Source organism: Lotus japonicus, chromosome 2 (assembly GCF_012489685.1).
Source record: "Lotus japonicus ecotype B-129 chromosome 2, LjGifu_v1.2".
In the NCBI taxonomy this organism is placed as follows: domain Eukaryota; kingdom Viridiplantae; phylum Streptophyta; class Magnoliopsida; order Fabales; family Fabaceae; genus Lotus; species Lotus japonicus.
Window position 1 is genome coordinate 49,987,620 of NC_080042.1, and position 14,000 is coordinate 50,001,619.

The window sequence follows — 14,000 nt, forward strand, 5'->3', positions numbered from 1 at the left end:
AACAAAGACGAACCAGTCAGAACCAGATCAGCCTTCAGACCCTCTGAAGAGACCTTGCTCAGTCTGAAAGGATTGGTGTCCTTAATTGAACCCAAGTCCATAGATGAAGCTCTTCAGGACAAGGATTGGATTCTGGCTATGGAAGAAGAATTGAATCAATTCTCCAAGAACGATGTTTGGAGCTTAGTGAAGAAGCCTGAGAGTGTCCATGTAATTGGAACAAAATGGGTATTCAGAAACAAGCTGAATGAGAAAGGAGATGTAGTCAGAAACAAGGCAAGGCTAGGTGCTCAAGGCTACAGCCAGCAGGAAGGAATAGACTACACTGAAACATTTTCTCCAGTAGCAAGACTGGAGGCAATCACACTGTTGATCTCTTTCTCAGTGAATCACAACATAGTTCTACATCAGATGGACGTGAAGAGTGCCTTCCTAAATGGTTATATTTCAGAGGAAGTCTATGTTCATCAACCCCCAGGTTTTGAAGATGAGAAGAAGCCAGACCATGTGTTCAAATTGAAGAAGTCACTCTATGGTCTGAAGAAAGCTCCCAGAGCATGGTATGAGAGACTCAGCTCATTCCTTCTGAAGAATGAGTTTGTAAGGGGTAAAGTAGATACAACTCTTTTTTGCAAGACTTATAAAGATGATATCTTAATTGTGCAAATTTATGTTGATGATATTATATTTGGTTCTGCTAATCAATCTCTATGCAAAGAATTTTCTGAGATGATGCAGGTTGAATTTGAGATGAGTATGATGGGAGAATTAAAGTACTTTCTGGGAATACAAGTTGATCAAACACCAGAAGGAACATATATCCATCAGAGCAAGTACACTAAAGAACTTCTGAAGAAGTTCAATATGCTGGAATCTACAGTGGCCAAGACTCCAATGCATCCTATATGAATTCTGGAGAAAGAAGATAAAAGTGGTAAAGTATGTCAGAAGCTCTATCGTGGCATGATAGGTTCACTTCTATACTTAACTGCATCTAGGCCAGACATACTATTTAGTGTTCATTTATGTGCTCGTTTCCAATCAGATCCAAGGGAAACCCACTTAACTGCTGTTAAGAGGATCCTAAGGTATCTGAAAGGCACCACTAACCTTGGCTTGATGTATAAGAAAACATCAGAGTATAAGCTTTCAGGTTATTGTGATGCTGATTATGCTGGAGATAGAACAGAGAGAAAAAGTACTTCTGGAAATTGTCAATTTCTGGGAAGCAATCTAGTCTCATGGGCAAGCAAGAGGCAATCAACCATTGCACTATCAATTGCAGAGGCAGAATATATCTCAGCAGCAATATGCAGCACTCAGATGCTCTGGATGAAACATCAGCTGGAGGATTATCAGATCCTTGAGAGTAATATCCCAATCTATTGTGATAACACTGCTGCAATCTCATTGAGTAAGAATCCTATCTTGCATTCAAGGGCAAAGCACATTGAGGTAAAGTATCACTTTATTAGAGATTATGTACAGAAGGGCGTACTTCTTCTGAAGTTTGTTGATACTGACCATCAATGGGCAGATATCTTTACAAAGCCCTTAGCAGAGGATAGATTTAATTTTATTCTGAAAAATCTGAACATGGACTTTTGTCCAGAGTGAAGATGGATCAGAACCTCTGACTATGATACTTCTTGATTAGAAGATATCTAGTCCAGAAGGTAACTCAATCAGAGTGTGTGTACCCATTGGTACTGACTCTGAAGCTGAGACAGCAACATGTGTGTCAGTATTTCTGATGCATAGTTCCTTGTGCCCGTGTGACAGTCTGTCATGATTGCGTGTAGATGTGCTTCTCTCCTGTGTGTGATATGTGTATTTACTGTTACTATCTATCTTTAATTTTCAACCGTTGATTTTAAATTGCTTTTTGAATCAACAACGGTTATTTGTCAAAACCCACTATACACACACGATCTCCTTCACTTTCGGTTTTTACTCTCTCTCTCTCTCTTGCTATTTCAAAACCGCTTATCCTCGATTTCTCTCTCGATCTCTCTTCATCTTTCAAACTTCATCTTCTACCTAAACCTTCAACCGCTCCAAAAATGGTGAGTCAAACCAGAAGAGCTACTGCAGATGCAACCCAGTTCCCTCATATGGTAGTTGGTCTAGCAACAGGTCAAAGGGGTCCTGAGAATCCGACTCAAGATCAAGGTCAAGCTCAAGAGCAGATTATTCTGATTGCAGAACGGGGCTGTGCCGTTCACTGCGTATATGCTCCTGAGGAACTTCAAGTACTGGCAGAATGGAGATTCGACCTCGACAACCTTGCTACAAATGGGTATGATCTTCGTCCTGAAGTCCAAGTTCAAGGTTGGGGAAATTACTTCAACAGGCTTCGAGGACCGGTGTATGATAAACTGATCAAGGAATTCTGGAAGCACGCCGACTGCGATGATACTCAGGTGGTATCTCACATTCTTGGAAGAAAGATCATCATTACAGAGAAGTCTTTCGTGAACCTGCTGGGTGCAGAAACTGCTTTTGGGTATCGTTTCCAATTCACTGAATCAAAGCTGAAACCCAAGACGAAGGATGAGACCAACAAGGCCCTGTACACCAATTACAAACTACGCAAGACTAATTACAAAGTGATGGACCTTCATCCCAAGCTCAGGATCTGGCACAAGATTTTGCTCCACTGCATAAACCAGAGACCAAAGGGCAGTTCCCCAGACTACATCAACTTCAACCAGAAGGCGATGTTGTTCTTTATCCAAGACAAGAAGAAGATCTGCCTTCCCTACTTCCTGTTCTCCTACTTGAAGGAGTGTATTCGGAAGTCTCGTACCACTGCCTCCATCAAGTCAGCAATCAAGTATATTCCCTTTGGGAGACTGTTGTCTGATCTCTTCATTGAGAGTGGCCTCATTCAAGATCTGGTAAATGTTGGATGCACAGAGGATCTGACCACCATTGTCAGTGATGTCTTCACTGCAAATTCTCTAAAGAAAATGGGCCTAGTCAAGAAGAAGATTGCTCCTGCCCATGAAGACACATCTTCTGAGATCAGAAGTAGAAGGGTGCCTCTGAATGACTACCCTCTGTGGACACAGGCAGACAATCCTGAAGCCATTAGGTGCTATGTTGAAGACCTAAGGGCTCAAGGCTTTGAAATTGATCTCGATGAATTCTTCAGCAGACTGCCGCCAGCTCCAGAGTTTCCTTCTCCTATCAAGAAGAAAGTTCAGAGGAAGATGATCCTAGAAGAATCTACTGAGGAATCAGATGTCCCTCTGACCAGAAAGAAGAAGACTGGTCAATCCAAGAGAAAGCATGATGAAACCAGCAAGCCCGATGATGGTGATGATGGTGATAATGAGGATGGTCCTCCTTCTCCTAAGAAGAAGAAGAAGCAGGTCAGAATTGTGGTGAAGCCTACTCGGGTGGAACCAGCTGCTGAAGTGATCAGAAGGATTGAAACTCCTGCCAGAGTGACAAGATCATCAGCACATTCAAGTAAGTCTGCAGTTGCTTCTGATAATGATTTGAATTTATTTGATGCACTCCCCATATCAGCCATGCTCAAACAATCTTCAAATCCCCTCACTCCTATTCCTGAGTCCCAACCAGCTGCACAAACCACCTCTCCACCACATTCCCCAAGGTCTTCATTTTTTCAACCTTCTCCTACTGAAGCACCTCTCTGGAATTTGCTCCAGAACCAACCCTCTAGGCCAGATGAACCAACCTCTCCCATTACCATCCCGTACAACCCATTAACTTCTGAACCCATCATTCATGAGCAACCAGAGCCTACCCAAACAGAACCTGGACCCAGAACCTCTGATCACTCTGTCCCAAGAGCATCAGAACGTCTGGCTCCCAGAACCACGGATACCGACTCTTCCACAGCCCTTACACCCGTATCCTTCCCAACAAATGTTGCTGATTCTTCTCCTCCCAACAACTCTGAATCCCTTCGAAAATTCATGGAAGTTAGAAAAGAAAAGGTGTCTACCTTAGAAGAATATTATCTCACTTGTCCAAGCCCTAGGAGATATCCTGGCCCTAGACCCGAACGTCTAGTTGACCCAGATGAACCTATCTTGGCCAATCCTTTACATGAGGCAGACCCTTTGGCTCAACAAGCTCACCCTGCCCCTGACCAACAAGAGCCTATTCAACCAGAACCTGAACCAGAACAATCTGTATCTAACCAATCCTCAGTTAGATCTGAAGGTATGAAAAACGGTAGAAAGGGGGGGTTTGAATAACGTTTTCAGTATAAAACTTCCACCTTAAAGATTTTGACAAATCTTTCGAGAACTTAAGTGCTAAAGATAAGAGATAGAAAAGCACACAAGGATTTTATCCTGGTTCACTTGATAAATCACTCAAGTTACTCCAGTCCACCCGTTAAGGTGATTTCTTCCTTCTTAGAATGAAGGCAATCCACTAATCAGGTAAGAGTTACAACTGCACTTGAAACCTACAAGTGACTAACAATTACACTGACTTAGCTCACACTAAGATTCACTCTCTTAGTCTTCTCTAGGATCCGATCAACCTTGATCTCCTAAAGGAACTAAACAAACTGTTTATCAAAGAATTGTTTACAAGAGATTTGCTTCTAAAAAGCTAATAGTAAACTCAATGAATTTCAGATGAAAGAAAAACTTAGAAGAATTTAAGATTGTCTTGCGCGTATGTGAATGCTTCTAGCCGTTTCTTTCAGTCTTCAGCCTCTTTATATACTCCAAGGATTAGGGTTGAGCGTTGCATGGGAAATGCTACCGTTGGAGGGCAGTTCTGGAAAATCCAGCTTCTGCTGTGTCTGAGACTGTTAGGTAGGTCGTCAGGATAGTACATATGCTTTTGTACTTGGATAGCGACGCGACCTTTAAACCTAGGAGACTTCTGATCAGGGGAATGCTTCATATTGGAACTTGTGAAGCCGGTTGATCAGAGTCAGAGGGAAAGCCCAGATCCTCTGACCATTGTTTCTTCTGATTCTGAACTCAGAGGGAAGAACATGGTCTTCAGAGTATCTTGCTTCTGGACATCAGAACTTCACTAATCAGCTTCTGGATCTTCAGAGTCTTCTACACCATCAGAACATCTGAGCCTTCAGTGTTTCTTGGTTATCAGACTTTCTGGATCTTCAGAGTTTCTCGTGACTGAGTCCACATCAGAGTTTGTATAACTTCAGAACTTCTGAAGCTTTTCCACTGTTCATACTGAACATGGTGAATGCGAAAGCGTTGCTTGGGTTGCTCTTTATACACAGTGCTTCTGATTTGTGTGAGATTGAGTTGAGGTCAGAGCCTGCAAATAGCACACTCAGAAAAACACGTTAGAGTACCACAATTGTTCATATCAAAAGGTTAACTTGTAATCATCAAAACATAGAGTTGTACTACTAGATCAAAACTTTGATCTTAGAATAAGTGGAAGAGATTTCCATTTACGATTAGGCTTGATGTATCGTGAAAGGAAACTTGAACAAGAGTTTACCAAATGAAATAAATTTATGAAGGAGAAAGTTCAGGAAAAGTCTGAGGTTCGTATTGAAGTCGATAAAAGTTATAGCACGATCGTTATACGCTTAAACCTAGGTCAGAAACCCTAGTATATAGCTAATTTTCACTTTTAGGCACGACGGAAGTTAATTCCAAAAATCTTCAGAGAAATGTTAGAACTTCTCTTTTTCCATATATCACAATCGTTTCGAGGCGAAACTCTAGGATCTACGAACGTCCGATTCCAATCATCGGAAGTTTGCCGAAACCGAATCCCTGGTATTTCAAAACCCTAGAATTTCTCGACGATGAAGACTTTTTCTATTCAGAGCTTCAAATGAATATTCCACACGCGTACACCCATTTCTCTTGATGATTTCAATCTTTCTTCAGAAGGAAGTTTTCTATTCCGACATTCGATGCAAAAAGCAACTTATCGGGTAAAATAGTTTTATACCGACTATGCATTAGTTGCCAAAAATACAAGGAGACCTCTTTATGGTTTTGGAATTCTTTTGCCAAAACATATCTATTAATTCACGGAGAATGACGCCGGAAAAATCAGATTCGCGAAACTTTCATTTTCCCGCGATTTGCCATCTTCTATATATAGCAAGCAAGTGAGAAAAAATCACAAAACTCCACCATTTTCTACCCACCAAGGCCGCGAGTTTGAGAGGAGAGGAGGAGAAGAAGATTTTGTTCAATCCTTGCTTGATCGTTGATCCGTTAGTTGCTGCTTCAAGGTTTCGAGGTATAGTCGCTAATCCTTACCTCTGATCGCTTTTTCCATAGCTTTTCTGTAGAGTTTTCTGAGCGGATAGTTTATGGGTTTTTGCAAAACTATCCTGAATCTTTCATTTCTGATTCTAAACCTCTTCTATATGTTCCCAAGATCACTTCTGCCGGATTAGATTTTCCGTTATGTCGCCGGAATTCCGCCGGAATCAATTTTAGCCTTAAATACCCATTTTTGGAGTTTTTGAGGTAAAGCTTCAACCTTTAGGCTAAAAACTATCGCCTTAGCTTAGTGTTAGTAGGATTAGTTGTCATAAACGTCGTTAGTAACGTCCCTGCAAAATTTGGTTTTTGGGATTTCAGTTTTGAAATTTCTAAGTTAAAAATCATGACCAAAATACCCCTGCGACAGTTTTTGATCCGATAATTTTTCCGAGTTCAGAATACCCTTAGTTACGGCTAATGAAAGCATAGGAACCAAGTTTGATCGAAGAAAAATCGAGCCCCACAATTGTGAAAAGTGGCCGAGCCCTATAGGGGAGGAAGGGGAAAATTTCCTTTTCCGAAAACTTGTCTTTTCGCGCTAGATTATCGTACCTTAGAGTATAGATTACTTCGAGTAACCTTAGTAAGTATCGATAGCTTAGTTTTCGATAGATTCTGATAGTATTTCTGTGGTTTTGCTCCAGAGGTGATTTTGAGGAATTCCCAGAGGAGCAAGCCTTTGATTGTGAACAAGTGTTAGGAGATCGTCCTGGAGAATCTACAGGTGAGGGCTTCTCACTGAATCTCTAGTTAATGCTTAGGGTCGATGTTTCGACATTGTTTACTGTTTATGCACTGGAATTGTGTGTGATTGGAAAATGTTTTCTGAGGCTTCGGCTGACAATGTAGATGATGCATCTACTGAATGTTTTTGATGAGTGAATGACATGCTAAGTGCTAATTGGGTAATTTAGGATGTGTGGTGCATGCCTTATATGCTAGGTGCTATGTGGTTATTGCTTAAGATATTGACATATGACATGTTGATTGATTATGATGAGTTAATTCTGCTTTTGCACTATAATCTGAGTTTCTGAACGGTGAGAAAAGCGGGCAGGTCATGCCGATTTTATTTTGAGAGTTTTGAGAAAGCTTGAAAGGACGAATGAGATTCGGGCCTTGTTGTGGTGTTGTATGGATCGAGACATTCTCTGGAGTCATTTGGGGATTAGGAGATCCCGAGAACTTATAGGATTCGCGATAAGACTAAAATGATAATTATTTTGTAAAGAAAACTCATAAGACATTAAACAACCTCTAAATCTTTAAGTAATGGTAATAATCTCGGAAGGAAGCTTTGGATGCAAATCATAGTTTTGGAAAACGAGAAGTGTCGTCGGATCCCAGCATTGAGAAAGTTGAGGGGCTTCGAGTATGTAGATGTTGTGGTGCTGTTGGAGCAGCGTTTGTTGTTGTGCTATTGGAGCAGCTATTGTGGTTGTGCTGTTGGAGCAGCTATGTTGTTGGGTGTATCTTCGACTTTGCGGCGCGAATCCGTATGTCCAAACCCGACGGGTTGGGCCGATTCGGCAATAATTGTTGACACGCGCGAATCCGTATATTCAATCCGATGGATTGGATCGATTCGGCGGTAGTCACTCAGGCTCGCGTGAGTCCGTATGTTCAATCAGAGGGATTGGATCGATTCAGCGATTGCCATTTTACCTCGCGTGAATCCGTATGTTCAATCCGAGGGATTGGATCGATTCAGCGACAACTTTTCGACACGCGCGAATCCGTATATTCAATCCGATGGATTGGATCGATTCGGCGGTAGTCACTCAGGCACGCGTGAGTCCGTATGTTCAATCCGAGGGATTGGATCGATTCAGCGATAACCTTTCGACTCGCGCGGATCCGTATGTTCAATCCGATGGATTGGATCGATTCGGCGATAGTCATTGGACACGCGCAATGTCCGTATGTTCGACTCTTTTGAGTGAACCGACTTGGCGTTGTCATTTGTTGCGTGTGCGAGTCCGTATGTTCAACCCAGGGGGTTGGATCGACTTGACATGTCTAATTGTGAGAGCTGCGTGTGCGAGTCCGTATGTTCAACCCAAGGGGTTGGATCGACTTGACATGCCTAATTGTTGGGCTATCCTGGGGATAAGTCCGGGAAACCGGTAGTTTCCGAGTATGTGATACTCTTTGCCTGTTGAGCAGTTGTGACCATCGGATTGAGATGAGTCGGATGATCCGGAGATCATCATGAGTTACTATGTTGATGTGAAGAAGTGTCTTTTGTCGCAGAATCGACTTTACCTTAGGGTAAGCTTTTAGAGACTTTATTTTACCTAGAACACGTGGCGACGTGTCGAGTGAGAGTCGGAGACGTTGTTTGACTAATCATCCTGCATTCATGCATACTGATTTAGTTGTCGAGTGTGATTGATATTTGTTAATCCTATTTGGAACATGTTAATTGTTATTATTGCTGTTAAGTTCATTATGGAAAATGCAACCCTAGGATGTTATCCCTAGCTATAAGCCTAAGTGGCTATTCTCTTATCTATATCTATTGGTGCTATTATTTATGTAATTCTTTGGAGTTGACCCTCGCGTCTTCTGTGTGTGCTTTGGCGGACAAACGCCCTTTGTCAGATGTCTTTGGCGGACTGGTTCACGACGGTTCACCCTTCGGGGGAAACTAGAGTTGGGATGCTGGAACAGGAGCGCATCGCGATAGCGAGCGGAGGACGGATGGTGTACATAGACTAGGTCGTTCTGGATTTCGAATTCGGACGACGATCATGCCAGCATGTAGGATTGAGTGTTAGTGTGAGCTCCTCGAGATGGGATTAGTGTAGGAGTAGAGTCTTAGCTCTGAACATTATTTGTTTCATTCGGGACAGGGTAGTTTCCCACCTATAGCTTTTTGTGTGGTTTCTTTACGGGAATCACAGAGAGTTGGTTGGACTTAGGAGGTCTTGTTTCAGGCCGATGGGCCAGCTTATTCTCAGTTTTGAGGGATAGTGTTGCGGACACTTACCTTTAGATTTGGTTTGTACATTTTGCCTTCGGGCGCTACACTTTTCTTTCCGTCACTGGAGGTTACTCGTGACGAGGTTGTTACTTACAGCGGGGGGCTGTTTATATATTGTATATTAGCGCTATTACTTTTCGCTTTTGGGTTTTATTTAATTCAGTCTTGTCTTAGTTATTATCGAAAAAAATATTTCACGTTTTTCCGCATTAAGTTTACTTTTGGTTACTAAAGTGACGCCACCGAAATCGGGGTGTTACATTGTGGTATCAGAGCACGGTCGAGTCTTTCGGGAGTTGTTGGGGAATAGGTCTTCTGTGCTAGGTTGTGTGACTCTGCAAAGAGTAAAACCTTGACTGTCTGCAAGCGATTTTCGCTTTAAATTGATTGAAGTTGCTACCTAATCATATTGTATAGCTATGCATAATACTATCTTGTGATTGGTACTGACTGTCTACTTAACGAACAGAGAACATGGTGAACATGAATCAACTCGCTGGGGCAATGACTGCTGTGGCCCAGGCAATGACAAATCAAACAGTGGAGAACGCTCAGTGGCGTGCTGACAAGGCTGAACGTGAGCGACATAAGCGTGAGAGGGAGTTAGCCCTAGACCAAAACAGGGGACTGAATGATTTTAGAAGGCAGGATCCACCCAAGTTCACGGGCGGGACTGACCCAGACAATGCGGATCTATGGATCCAAGAGATTGAGAAGATTTTCGAAGTACTGCAGACTGCTGAAGGGGCTAAGGTGGGCCTGGCAACTTATCTGCTGCTGGGCGATGCTGAGTAGTGGTGGAAGGGTACCAGAGGAATTATGGAAGCTAACGACGAGGAGGTGAATTGGAACTCCTTTCGAACTGCATTCTTGGAAAAGTATTTTCCAACTAGTGCTCGGGACGAGCGGGAGGCACAGTTTCTGACACTCCGACAAGGGAGCATGTCTGTACCTGAATTTGCTTCTAAATTGGAGTCTTTGGCCAAACACTTCCAATTTTTCACCGACCATGTCGATGAGCGCTACATGTGTAAGCGTTTCGTCAATGGACTGAGGCCAGATATCGAGGACTCTGTGAGGCCATTGGGAATTATGCGTTTCCAAGCTTTGGTTGAGAAGGCAACAGAAGTTGAACTTATGAAGAACAAGAGGATGAATAGAACAGGCACTGGGGGACCAATGAGGTCGAACTTTCAAAATAATCATGGGATAGAGAGATTCCGACAGAAGAAGCCGTATCAACGTCCTGTGGCGGAAGGTTTTACCTGGGGGCAGTATAAGCCCATAAATGCTACCGGAGGAACAGGAAACAAGACTTCGGGTCAAGGAGTGACGTGTTACAGGTGCAAGAAGGTGGGGCACTACACTAACAAGTGTCCAGACGGAAGACCTCTATGTTTCAACTGCAGTCGTCCGGGGCATCAAGCCAAGGATTGCAATGTAACCAAGGTTGAGCCATCTGTGCATACGGTGAGGGGAAGACGTTCTACTGCACGGGGAAGAGTCCATGTCTTGTGCGGCGAGGGAGCTGATGGATTAGTCAGAGGAGAGCGCAAGAACGATGGTAACTTTCTAACTATTCTTTCTCATTCTAGTATGGTATACTCTTCGTTACCCCCGTAGCGTGTGCAACACGTCTGAACTTGCTTTTACCGCTAAGCGTTGACCTTATAGTTATTACACCTACAAAAGTTTATTTGACTGCTACTCGTGTTTCCACTATAGAAGTTACACGAGGTTTAGAATAACACGGTAAACCTAGAAAGTAGTTTTGCACCAATGCGTTTAAAAGGAAGCTAGAAGCTGAAGAATGAATCTCATAGAGATTTCTTATGGATAGTATACGTATGATGTCGAGGGCGTGTAGTTCCGTAGCGGAATCGTTGAGGATGTGAGGTCAGGATATTTGTGACTATTGGATGATAGGAACTCATTGACTGTTCCAGTGGGCTTTTCTAAATTTCACCTTCGATGTATTAGGCTTGATCAACTTAATATTGAGGGGGTGATATTCGGAATCAGAGCTGGCTATGGACTTTGATAGAAGGATTGGTAAGATTAACTTGATTGAATCGAGGATTAGTCGAGCTGGGAGGAAAAAGTTCGCATTAAGTATAAGTTCTCTTGCGAAGGAGATATAGTTTGAAGAAATGGATATTCATTTAGGAAGCATTGAAGAATTAACGGACATTAGAGGTCCAAACTTGGTGAAGGTTCAGGTTTTAAGTCTATGAATTGTTGTCTTAAGTTTCTAGGACTCGAAGTTGGTTAGAATTTGATAGAGAGATTAAGAAGTTGATTGACGAGATGGTGATCAAGTTACAGAAAAGGGAAGGTTAGTATTAAGATGAACACTTGAGGTTGTCATATTTGGACAAGTTGCTTAAAGTCTAAGAGTGAATGAAACTTGTTATGGATTTCGGTGATACAAGCTAGAGATTAGCGAGTGAATTTTGCTAAGTGGAATGAGAATCTTAGGGTAAAGATTGACTTCAGAAGCTGGAGATCATATTCGAGTAAGAGTTTTAGTGGTGTTATCATTGATGATTGTAGTTAAATCTCGGCAAGTCGAAAGATGATATGTCTATTGAGACGCCGTTGGTCAACATTGGGACTAGAAGAGTGAAACAATCGAAGGGAAAGCAGAGTGCTTTAGTAAGAGTTATTTGGAACAAAGACACAGACGATGCCATATGGGAGTTAGAGGAAAAGATCAAGAACAATAGTCAGAGCTTTTACTGAACCCTAAGTTTCGAGGACGAAACTTTCTTTTTGGAGGGTAGTAATGTAAGACCCAAGTTTTTAAGCTTAGAATAAGTGGAAGAGATTTCCATTTACGATTAGGCTTGATGTATCGTGAAAGGAAACCTGAACAAGAGTTTACCAAATGAAATAAATTTATGAAGGAGAAAGTTCAGGAAAAGTCTGAGGTTCGTATTGAAGTCGATAAAAGTTATAGCACGATCGTTATACGCTTAAACCTAGGTCAGAAACCCTAGTATATAGCTAATTTTCACTTTTAGGCACGACGGAAGTTAATTCCAAAAATCTTCAGAGAAATGTTAGAACTTCTCTTTTTCCATATATCACAATCGTTTTGAGGCGAAACTCTAGGATCTACGAACGTCCGATTCCAATCATCGGAAGTTTGCCGAAACCGAATCCCTGGTATTTCAAAACCCTAGAATTTCTCGACGATGAAGACTTTTTCTATTCAGAGCTTCAAATGAATATTCCACACGCGTACACCCATTTCTCTTGATGATTTCAATCTTTCTTCAGAAGGAAGTTTTCTATTCCGACATTCGATGCAAAAAGCAACTTATCGGGTAAAATAGTTTTATACCGACTATGCATTAGTTGCCAAAAATACAAGGAGACCTCTTTATGGTTTTGGAATTCTTTTGCCAAAACATATCTATTAATTCACGGAGAATGACGCCGGAAAAATCAGATTCGCGAAACTTTCATTTTCCCGCGATTTGCCATCTTCTATATATAGCAAGCAAGTGAGAAGAAATCACAAAACTCCACCATTTTCTACCCACCAAGGCCGCGAGTTTGAGAGGAGAGGAGGAGAAGAAGATTTTGTTCAATCCTTGCTTGATCGTTGATCCGTTAGTTGCTGCTTCAAGGTTTCGAGGTATAGTCGCTAATCCTTACCTCTGATCGCTTTTTCCATAGCTTTTCTGTAGAGTTTTCTGAGCGGATAGTTTATGGGTTTTTGCAAAACTATCCTGAATCTTTCATTTCTGATTCTAAACCTCTTCTATATGTGCCCAAGATCACTTCTGCCGGATTAGATTTTCCGTTATGTCGCCGGAATTCCGCCGGAATCAATTTTAGCCTTAAATACCCATTTTTGGAGTTTTTGAGGTAAAGCTTCAACCTTTAGGCTAAAAACTATCGCCTTAGCTTAGTGTTAGTAGGATTAGTTGTCATAAACGTCGTTAGTAACGTCCCTGCAAAATTTGGTTTTTGGGATTTCAGTTTTGAAATTTCTAAGTTAAAAATCATGACCAAAATACCCCTGCGACAGTTTTTGATCCGATAATTTTTCCGAGTTCAGAATACCCTTAGTTACGGCTAATGAAAGCATAGGAACCAAGTTTGATCGAAGAAAAATCGAGCCCCACAATTGTGAAAAGTGGCCGAGCCCTATAGGGGAGGAAGGGGAAAATTTCCTTTTCCGAAAACTTGTCTTTTCGCGCTAGATTATCGTACCTTAGAGTATAGATTACTTCGAGTAACCTTAGTAAGTATCGATAGCTTAGTTTTCGATAGATTCTTATAGTATTTCTGTGGTTTTGCTCCAGAGGTGATTTTGAGGAATTCCCAGAGGAGCAAGCCTTTGATTGTGAACAAGTGTTAGGAGATCGTCCTGGAGAATCTACAGGTGAGGGCTTCTCACTGAATCTCTAGTTAATGCTTAGGGTCGATGTTTCGACATTGTTTACTGTTTATGCACTGGAATTGTGTGTGATTGGAAAATGTTTTCTGAGGCTTCGGCTGACAATGTAGATGATGCATCTACTGAATGTTTTTGATGAGTGAATGACATGCTAAGTGCTAATTGGGTAATTTAGGATGTGTGGTGCATGCCTTATATGCTAGGTGCTATGTGGTTATTGCTTAAGATATTGACATATGACATGTTGATTGATTATGATGAGTTAATTCTGCTTTTGCACTATAATCTGAGTTTCTGAACGGTGAGAAAAGCGGGCAGGTCATGCCGATTTTATTTTGAG